Below are 11,148 nucleotides of genomic sequence, written 5' to 3'. Positions count from 1 at the left end.
TAGGATAGCACACAGAGAGAGGGAATGGGTTATTGTGGATGGCAGATAGAGAGAGGGAATGGGTTATTGAGGATGGCACATAGAGAGAGGGAATGGATTATTATGGATAGCACACAGAGGGAGGGAATGGGTTATTGTGGATGGCACATAGAGAGAGGGAATGGGTTATTCCGGATGGCACATAGATAGAGGGAATGGGTTACTGTAGATGGCACATAGAGAGAGGGAATGGGTTATTGTGGATGGCATATAGAGAGAGGGAATTGGTTATTCTGGATGGCACATAGACAGAGGGAATGGGTTATTGTGGATGGCACACAGAGAGAGGGAATGGGTTACTGTGGATGGCACATAGAGAGAGGGAATGTGTTATTGTGGATGGCACATAGAGCGAGGGAATGGGTTACTGTGGATGGCACATAGAGAGAGGGAATGGGTTATTACGGATGGCAGATAGATAGAGGGAATGGGTTACTGTAGATGGCACATAGAGAGTGGGAAATTGTTATTGTGGTTGGCACATAGAGTGAGGGAATGGGTTATTCCGGATGGCAGATAGATAGAGGGAATGGGTTACTGTAGATGGCACATAAAGAGAGGGAATGGGTTATTGTGGATGGCATATAGAGAGAGGGAATTGGTTACTGTGGACGGCACATAGAGAGAGGGAAATTGTTATTGTGGGTGGCACATAGAGCGAGGGAAAGGGTTACTGTGGATGCCACATAGAGAGAGGGAATGGGTTACAGTGGATGACACATAGAGAGAGGGAAATGGTTATTGTGGGTTGCACATAGAGAGAGGGAATGGGTTACTGTGGATGGCACATAGAGAGAGCGATTGGGTTACTGTGGATGGCACATAGAGAGAGGGAATGGTTAATGTGGATGGCACATAGAGAGACGGAATGGGTTACTGTGGATGGCACATAGAGAGAGGGAATGGGTTATTCCGGATGGCAGATAGATAGAGGGAATGGGTTACTGTAGATGGCACATAGAGAGAGGGAATGGGTTATTGTGGATGGCATATAGAGAGAGGGAATTGGTTATTGTGGATGGCACATAGACAGAGGGAATGGGTTATTGTGGATGGCACACAGAGAGAGGGAATGGGTTATTGTGGATGGCACACAGAGAGAGGGGATGGGTTATTGTGGATGGCAAATAGAGAGAGGGAATGGGTTACTGTGGATAGCACGTAGAGAGAGGGAATGCGTTATTGTGGATGGCAAACAGAGAGATGGAATTTGTTATAGTGGATGGGACATAGAGAGAGCGAATGGGTTATTATGGATGGCACACAGAGAGAGGGAATGGGTTATTGTGGATGGCAGATAGAGAGAGGGAATGGGTTATTGAGGATGGCACATAGAGAGAGGGAATGGATTATTATGGATAGCACACAGAGAGAGGGAATGGGTTATTGTGGATGGCACATAGAGAGAGGGAATGGGTTATTGTGGATGGCACATAGAGAGAGGGAATGGGTTATTGTGGATGGCACATAGAGAGAGGGAATGGGTTACTGTGGATGGCACATAGAGAGAGGGAATGTGTTATTGTGGATGGCACATGGAGAGAGGGAATGGGTTATTGTGGATGGCACATAGAGAGAGGGAATGGGTTATTGTGGATGGCACATAGAGAGAGGGAATGGGTTATTGTGGATGGCAAACAGAGTGAGGGAATGTGTTATTGTGGATGGGACATAGAGAGAGGGAATGGGTTATTGTGGATGGCACATAGAAAGAGGGAGTGGGTTATTGTGGAGAGCACGTAGAGAGAGGGAATGGGATATTGTGGATGGCACACAGAGGGAAGGAACGGGTTATTGTGGATGGCACATAGAGAGAGGGAATTTGTTATTGTGGATGGCACATGGAGAGAGGGAATGGGTTATTGTGGATGGCACATAGAGAGAGGCAATGGGTTACTGTGGATGGCACATAGAGGGAGGGATTGGGTTACTGTGGATGGCACAGAGAGAGAGCGAATGGGTTATTATGGATAGCACACAGAGAGAGGGAATGGGTTATTGTGGATGGCAGATAGAGAGAGGGAATGGGTTATTGAGGATGGCACATAGAGAGAGGGAATGGATTATTATGGATAGCACACAGAGGGAGCGAACGGGTTATTGTGGATGGCACATAGAGAGAGGGAATGGGTTATTCCGGATGGCACATAGATAGAGGGAATGGGTTACTGTAGATGGCACATAGAGAGAGGGAATGGGTTATTGTGGATGGCATATAGAGAGAGGGAATTGGTTATTGTGGATGGCACATAGACAGAGGGAATGGGTTATTGTGGATGGCACACAGAGAGAGGGAATGGGTTATTGTGGATGGCACACAGAGAGAGGGGATGGGTTATTGTGGATGGCACATAGAGAGAGGAAATGGGTTATTGTGGATGGCAAATAGAGAGAGGGAATGTGTTACTGTGGATGGCACATAGAGAGAGGGAATGGGTTATTCTGGATGGCACATAGAGAGACGGAATGGGTTAATGTGGATGGCGCATAGAGAGAGGCAATGGGTTACTGTGGATGGCACATAGAGAGAGGGAATGTGTTATTGTGGATGGCACTTAGAGAGTGGGAATTGGTTATTGTGGATGGCACATAGAGAGAGGGAATGGGTTAATGTGGATGGCACATAGTGATAGGGAATGGGTTACTGTGGATGGCACATAGAGATAGGGAATTGGTTACTGTTGATGGCAGACAGAGAGAGGGAATTGGTTACTGTGTATGGCACATAGAGAGAGGGAGTGGGTTACTGTGGATGGCACATAGAGAGAGGGAATGTGTTATTGTGGATGGCACATAGAGCGAGGTAATGGGTTACTGTGGATGGCACATAGAGAGAGGGAATGGGTTATTACGGATGGCAGATAGATAGAGGGAATGGGTTACTGTAGATGGCACATAGAGAGTGGGAAATTGTTATTGTGGTTGGCACATAGAGTGAGGGAATGGGTTATTCCGGATGGCAGATAGATAGAGGGAATGGGTTACTGTAGATGGCACATAAAGAGAGGGAATGGGTTATTGTGGATGGCATATAGAGAGAGGGAATTGGTTACTGTGGATGGCACATAGAGAGAGGGAAATTGTTATTGTGGGTGGCACATAGAGCGAGGGAAAGGGTTACTGTGGATGCCACATAGAGAGAGGGAATGGGTTACAGTGGATGACACATAGAGAGAGGGAAATGGTTATTGTGGGTGGCACATAGAGAGAGGGAATGGGTTACTGTGGATGGCACATAGAGAGAGGGATTGGGTTACTGTGGATGGCACATAGAGAGAGGGAATGGTTAATGTGGATGGCACATAGAGAGACGGAATGGGTTACTGTGGATGGCACATAGAGAGAGGGAATGGGTTATTCCGGATGGCAGATAGATAGAGGGAATGGGTTACTGTAGATGGCACATAGAGAGAGGGAATGGGTTATTGTGGATGGCATATAGAGAGAGGGAATTGGTTATTGTGGATGGCACATAGACAGAGGGAATGGGTTATTGTGGATGGCACACAGAGAGAGGGAATGGATTATTGTGGATGGCACACAGAGAGAGGGGATGGGTTATTGTGGATGGCAAATAGAGAGAGGGAATGGGTTACTGTGGATAGCACGTAGAGAGAGGGAATGCGTTATTGTGGATGGCAAACAGAGAGATGGAATTTGTTATAGTGGATGGGACATAGAGAGAGCGAATGGGTTATTATGGATGGCACACAGAGAGAGGGAATGGGTTATTGTGGATGGCAGATAGAGAGAGGGAATGGGTTATTGAGGATGGCACATAGAGAGAGGGAATGGATTATTATGGATAGCACACAGAGAGAGGGAATGGGTTATTGTGGATGGCACATAGAGAGAGGGAATGGGTTATTCCGGATGGCACATAGAGAGAGGGAATGGGTTATTGTGGATGGCACATAGAGAGAGGGAATGGGTTACTGTGGATGGCACATAGAGAGAGGGAATGTGTTATTGTGGATGGCACATAGAGAGAGGGAATGGGTTATTGTGGATGGCACATAGAGAGAGGGAATGGGTTATTGTGGATGGCACATAGAGAGAGGGAATGGGTTATTGTGGATGGCAAACAGAGTGAGGGAATGTGTTATTGTGGATGGGACATAGAGAGAGGGAATGGGTTATTGTGGATGGCACATAGAAAGAGGGAGTGGGTTATTGTGGAGAGCACGTAGAGAGAGGGAATGGGATATTGTGGATGGCACACAGAGGGAGGGAACGGGTTATTGTGGATGGCACATAGAGAGAGGGAATTTGTTATTGTGGATGGCACATGGAGAGAGGGAATGGGTTATTGTGGATGGCACATAGAGAGAGGCAATGGGTTACTGTGGATGGCACATAGAGGGAGGGATTGGGTTACTGTGGATGGCACAGAGAGAGAGCGAATGGGTTATTATGGATAGCACACAGAGAGAGGGAATGGGTTATTGTGGATGGCAGATAGAGAGAAGGAATGGGTTATTGAGGATGGCACATAGAGAGAGGGAATGGATTATTATGGATAGCCCACAGAGGGAGCGAACGGGTTATTGTGGATGGCACATAGAGAGAGGGAATGGGTTATTCCGGATGGCACATAGATAGAGGGAATGGGTTACTGTAGATGGCACATAGAGAGAGGGAATGGGTTATTGTGGATGGCATATAGAGAGAGGGAATTGGTTATTGTGGATGGCACATAGACAGAGGGAATGGGTTATTGTGGATGGCACACAGAGAGAGGGAATGGGTTATTGTGGATGGCACACAGAGAGAGGGGATGGGTTATTGTGGATGGCACATAGAGAGAGGAAATGGGTTATTGTGGATGGCAAATAGAGAGAGGGAATGTTTTACTGTGGATGGCACATAGAGAGAGGGAATGGGTTATTCTGGATGGCACATAGAGAGAGGGAATGGGTTAATGTGGATGGCGCATAGAGAGAGGCAATGGGTTACTGTGGATGGCACATAGAGAGAGGGAATGTGTTATTGTGGATGGCACTTAGAGAGTGGGAATTGGTTATTGTGGATGGCACATAGAGAGAGGGAATGGGTTAATGTGGATGGCACATAGTGATAGGGAATGGGTTACTGTGGATGGCACATAGAGATAGGGAATTGGTTACTGTTGATGGCAGACAGAGAGAGGGAATTGGTTACTGTGTATGGCACATAGAGAGAGGGAATGGGTTACTGTGGATGGCACATAGAGAGAGGGAATGGGTTATTGTGGATGCGTCAATTAAGATGGTTTGCAATTCCACTTGAGTTCTACTGATCATCAGTCATAACTTTGGTGAATGTTTTGGAAATTGAACCGCATATTCTGGTTCAAAGTAGTAGATTTTTTTCAAATGAACCTTAGAGAGTGTGCAAAATAATCTAATTTCTGTGCAGTCATGGGTTAAAGATTTAGAGAATATTTTATGAGTTTGTGTTGAAATGCCGTGATCTCTCAGATGCAGTGTGTAGTGGGATATCAGGAGAGTCAGATCAAAATTCAACCTCTGAAATTTAGGGGCAGGTAGGGTATTTTACACTTCAAGTTGCCCAATTTTCCAATATTCACTGAGCCCAGGCACAAACCGAAATAAATCTTCAGTCATAAGGATTTTAAAAAATAAGTTGTATATGCTTTCAAGCTCAACTCGATTTTAAAACTGCGTAAACCACTTTCAATGATTAAATAATTCAGGTGTCAATACAACCCTCGACGTGTTTGCATTTCGTTATGTGTCAAATGCTCTGACAATATCTGGCAAATTATAACCATCCATGAATATAAGTGTCAGGGCATTTGTTTTTCGATAAGGGTTGCTGAATTAGTGATTGTTTTCAGTCCCAAGCTTGAAAGCTGCTTGTAGATCTGAAACCTGAATTGGTTTGAAACGAAATATGTATTTTTAAAAAACTGTTTCTGAAACAAGATGCAATTTGATGTCATGGCTAACACAAAACTGTGAAAACTATTAAGCTTGAGCACTCTTTCTAGAGAAACATATGTATTTGTCACTGAGAGGAGGAGGAAATGGAGTAATCAAACACGAATGGATATTGACCTTTTAAAAATCTAGCAGCCTTTTGAAGACAACGTGATTTCCAAACCCCTGTTATTACACCTTATTGCCACAGATCTTGCTTACACTGAAATGAAAATCCATGATTGTAACATGAATGTAACAGCTGAACAACAAACAACACAATAATGGTCTTCAGAGAACTTGCTACTTGTGAAGTCAGCTGGAAAACATCCCTAAAGTTCGAAAATTAAACAAAAAAGATCCAGCATCCAAGAATAAACATAATTAATATTGTGAAGTTCATTTATATGCAACCAACAGAATACAAACATATGCCACAACTTTTCAAGGGCAATTTAAAAAATATTTGTTCATGGGAAGTGGGCATCACCGGGCCTGGAGTCACATGTAGGCCAGACCAGGTAAGGACGGCGAATTCCCTTCCCTAAAGGTCATTCGTGAACCATATGGTTTTTACAACAATTGACAATGGTTTCATGGTCACCCTTTAGACCTTTCATTCCAGATTTTTATTGAATTCAAAATTCACCATCTGCCATGGCGGGATTCGAACACGGGTCCCCAAAACATGCCTTTGGGCCTCTGGATTACTAGTCCAACGATAATACCACTACGCCACTGCCTCCCCCCAGGAATGGGCAATAGTTGCTGGTGATGCCCACAACCTGTGTATGAGTTAAAACAATGTATTTTGAATTCAATAAAAAAATGCAAAAGAATAACTGAAACGACATTAAGTGAATTTTCCAAACACTGCCAGGCCATATTTGTCAGACTGACCAAGGCCAGTCTGAGCTTCATAGACTGCAGGTTATAGAATTTACTGTGCCAAAGGAGGCCATTCGGCCCATCGAGTCTGCACCAGCCCTTCGAAAGAGCACCCCACCCAAGCCATGCCTCCACCCTATCCCCGTAACTCAGTAACCCCACCCAACCTTTTTTTGGCCTCTGAGGGCAATTTATCATGGCCAGTCCACCTAACCTGCACATCTTTTGGGACTTGTGGGGGGAAACCGGAGCACCCGGAGGAAACCCACGCAGCCACGGGGAGAATGTGCAGACTCCACACAGACAGTGACCCAAGCCGGAATCGAGCCTGGGTCCCTGGAGCTGTGAAGCAACTATGCTAACCACTGTGCTACCATGCTGCCCACTAAGGACAGAAAAAGTTTGGTCAGGAAACAAATATGGATTAGACTGGAGTGAATCTCTCCTGATTATTCTGAGACACCTGGTAACCCATCGTCGGCCTGCAGAAATATGAGCACAAATTTCCTTTAATAGAGTGTTTTGGACGACATGGTTCAAGAAGGCAGCTCACCTTAGGTGGATTGGCCATGCTAAATTGCCCGTAGTGTAAGGTTAATGGGGGGATTGTTGGGTTACGGGTATACGGGTTACGTGGGTTTAAGTGGGGTGATCATTGTTCGGCACAACATCGAGGGCCGAAGGGCCTGTTCTGTGCTGTACTGTTCTATGTTCTAACCTCCTCAAGGGCAAATAGAGATAGACAACAAATGCTGACCATCATCCCATCAAAGAATAGATAAACAGTTGGGAAGAATTGGAAGTTGTGCACATTCATACTTCAATTTTGCTCATTTAACTTGTGCAGATATTTTTTGACCATCTAGTTCGATGATGTAGGAGGGTAAAAAACAAGGGGCATTGCAAGTTCAGATGGATGTTCTGTTCATAATCTACATCGATAGATAAAGGATTATTTTTATCCAGCCCACCTCAACAGTCCCCCATGGCCACCTCTGAACTGCCTCTGGGGTTATTGGGCCTGAATCTACTCTGCAGCCCCCTCTTCCCCCACCAGAATGGAGATCCTACCATCCAGGGCACCGGTTATGGGGAGATCACCTAACTCAGCACACCTGCCTCAGGAGTGAAGATTCAGGACAGATAACATGTTGATGTTACAACTCAAGGCATGCTAGATATTGGGCAACATGGAACTTTGAGAGTTCAAGTTATTGTGCACCACTTGTGCCTTGGATTTCAATAAGTGAAAATCAGAAAAGTGGAAAATGGAAGATGGAGAGAGATATGCTGGGAACTCAAAAGGATCAATTTTATCTGAAGTTAATGGTGAATTTGTACATATTAAAAATTGTGTGGATTATCGCAGGAGAAAAGAGACTTGAAGGGCCTGTCTTTAATTCATAGTTAAGTGTGAATTACTATCCACTGAAATGTGCATTTGTCATTTTTGGATGTCATTGGAATCAAGGACAGCTGTTTGACTGCTTAATGGTGTGACACTTGGACAGGTAAGTGAAGGACATGTTGTCCATTGCTGGGTAACAATAGGATGAAGAATTGCTCAAGCCACTACAAAGGTCACCACATTGAAAATTTAGACAAAAACTGTTTTATGTTAAAAGGGAACAATTTTGCTACCTTTGGGTGCCAGCAGGATAGCAGTGGTGTAAAGAGTAATCTACTCGTTCAAGTGTCTGATTGAGTGAGTCAGGAAACGTAAGTGTATTGTTCCAGGAACTGATCTATAAAGAGTTTAACTCAAAAGCCAGAAACTGTCTGATCCAGTCCTTCAACTTGTATTCAGATCCCTGAACTTCCCTGGTCTTGGCATCAACTGAAATAAATAGATAGATATTGAAGTCGAGCACAGTGTGTTTAACTAAAAAAAATGTCTGACCTGTGTTTTTTCAATTTCTTTTTCTCTTGCTGTATTTGGCCCAATCTGTGCCAGAAGGTCAGGTAAAAGTAACGGATGCAATGATAAGCCTATTTAGTCATTATGCCACAACCTATTTGTAAAACAGAATGAGAACCTAAGTAACAGGAAGCATTTTGCTTGGCCTTTTCAGCGACAAAGTGGAGGCCCTAACAGGGTAGTAGGAATGTGGCTCTCTGTGTAATAAATAATTTTCCTTGGCAGATGCTGGTAGCTGAATAGCAATACTAGCAACTTCCCTGCTATCGCCACAAATTAATGAGGTGGAGATGCCGGCGTTGGACTGGGGTGAGCACAGTAAGAAGTCTTACAACACCAGGTTAAAGTCCAACAGGTTTGTTTCAAACACTAGCTTTCGGAGCGCTGCTCCTTCCTCAGGTGAGGAAGGAGTAGTGCTCAAAAAGCTAGTGTTTGCCACAAATTAAAGCAAACTGCTGCTTTACGTATTGGCTAAATCATGAATTACTTCTGTCATAATGATATCACCCAGAAGTAATATCTCAATGTGTATCAAAAGGATTTCCATTATTGAATTATGCGTTTGCGAACAAATGATAAAAGGTGTTTTAAATATTTTTCTATGAGGCAGCATGGTGGCGCAGTGCTTAGCACTGCTGCCTCACGGCGCCGAGGTCCCAGGTTCGATCCCGGCTCCGGGTCACTGTCCGTGTGGAGAATAGTAGCTAGGAGCGCCTATCTCATAGCATGCGTTGACATTGGACTTACTTGTCTGGTGCAGCTGCTAGGCAGGTCTCTCGCTGCTGAGAGCCAAGGCCAAGAAGGACGATTCTCTCTTGGGGGCTTCCTCTTATACCCCAAAGGGGCTTCGCGCGCTTTTAGGTGGGCCTTGAACTTGGCCCCTAATCATTGGTATTGATTTCCTCCAATTTGTTTAAAAAAAGATTTAGAGTACCTAATTCATTTTTTCCAATTAAGGGCCAATTTAGCGTGGCCAATCCACCTAGCCTGCACATCTTTGGGTTGTGGTGGTGAAACCCAGGCAAACACGGGGAGAATGTGCAAACTCCACACGGACAGTGACCCAGAGCCGGGATCAAACCTGGGACCTCGGCGCCGTGAGGCTACAGGGCTAACCCACTGCGCCACCATGCTGCCCTTGATTTCCTCCAATAAAAGGGTGGCTGCCCTGATCATTGGGCGGGCCCTAGGTGACCGTTGAGCTGCTTTGGTTTAGTCTCCTCTGGGGCCGGGGTGTCTGCTTTGGTATCATTTGCTCAAATGTTTCTCTTTTGTCCCCGGAGATAGCTCATTAGTATGCTAATGGCTTTGCAGTATCGGTCTTGTCTGGGAGCTGCAAACTTCAATCCACAGACAAACCTTGCACCTGCTTGCTTTCACAGCATTGTCCAATTTTCCCTTCATTCTCTGCAAGTGTCCATTTTGTAATCGGGACGTGGCCACCCCAGGTGGCTACAGGAGAAATTTGGAAAGGTTAGCGTCGTGGTCCTGCTGGTCGTGGCCGCAGATGGTGACGTTATCCAGGTATGGGAAAGTGGCCCGCAGTCCGTACCGGTCAACCATTCGGTCCATCTCCCGTTGGAAGACCGAGACTCCGTTAGTGACGCCGGAGGGAACCCTAAGAAAATGGTAAAGGAGGCCGTCCGCTTCAAACACGGTGTACGGGTGGTCCGCCTTGTGAATGGGGAGCTGGTCGTAGGCAGATTTCAGGTCCACTGTCGAGAAGACCCGGTACTGTGCAATCTGATTGACCATGTCAGATATGCGTGGGAGGGGGTAAGCTTCGAGCTGCGTGTACCGATTGATGGTCTGACTGTAGTCAACAACCATCCTGTTTTTCTCCCCAGTTTTCACAACTACTACTTGAGCTCTCCAGGGGCTGTTGCTGGCCTCGGTAATACCTTCCCGCAGCAGCCGCTGGACCTCAGACCTGATGATGGTCCTGTCCTGGGCGCTGTACCGTCTGCTCCTGGAGGCGACGGGTTTGCAATCTGGGGTGAGGTTTGCAAACAGAGAAGGCGGGTCGACCTTAAGGGTCTTGAGGCCGCACAGAGCAAGGGGTGGTAGGGGCCTGCCAAATTTCAGGGTTAGGCTCTGGAGGTTGCACTGGAAGTCCAGGCCGAGTAGGAAGGCAGCGCAGAGGTTGGGGAGGACGGAGAGCCGGAAGCCGCTGAACTCTACGTCCTGGATGGTGAGGGTGGCGGTGTACCCCCGGATCTCTACGGAGTGGGATCCGGAGGCCAGGGAGATTTTCTGGTTAATGGGGTGTACCGCGAGGGAGCAGCGCCTTACCATATCGGGGTGAATGAAGCTTTCAGTGCTCCCGGAGTCCAGAAGGCAGGATATCACAGGCACGTCAACCTTCACCTTTGTCAACGCAGT

The sequence above is a fragment of the Scyliorhinus canicula genome, chromosome 6 (genome assembly GCF_902713615.1).
Source record: "Scyliorhinus canicula chromosome 6, sScyCan1.1, whole genome shotgun sequence".
Lineage (NCBI taxonomy): Eukaryota > Metazoa > Chordata > Chondrichthyes > Carcharhiniformes > Scyliorhinidae > Scyliorhinus > Scyliorhinus canicula.
Note: the sequence above shows the minus strand (reverse complement) of the source record.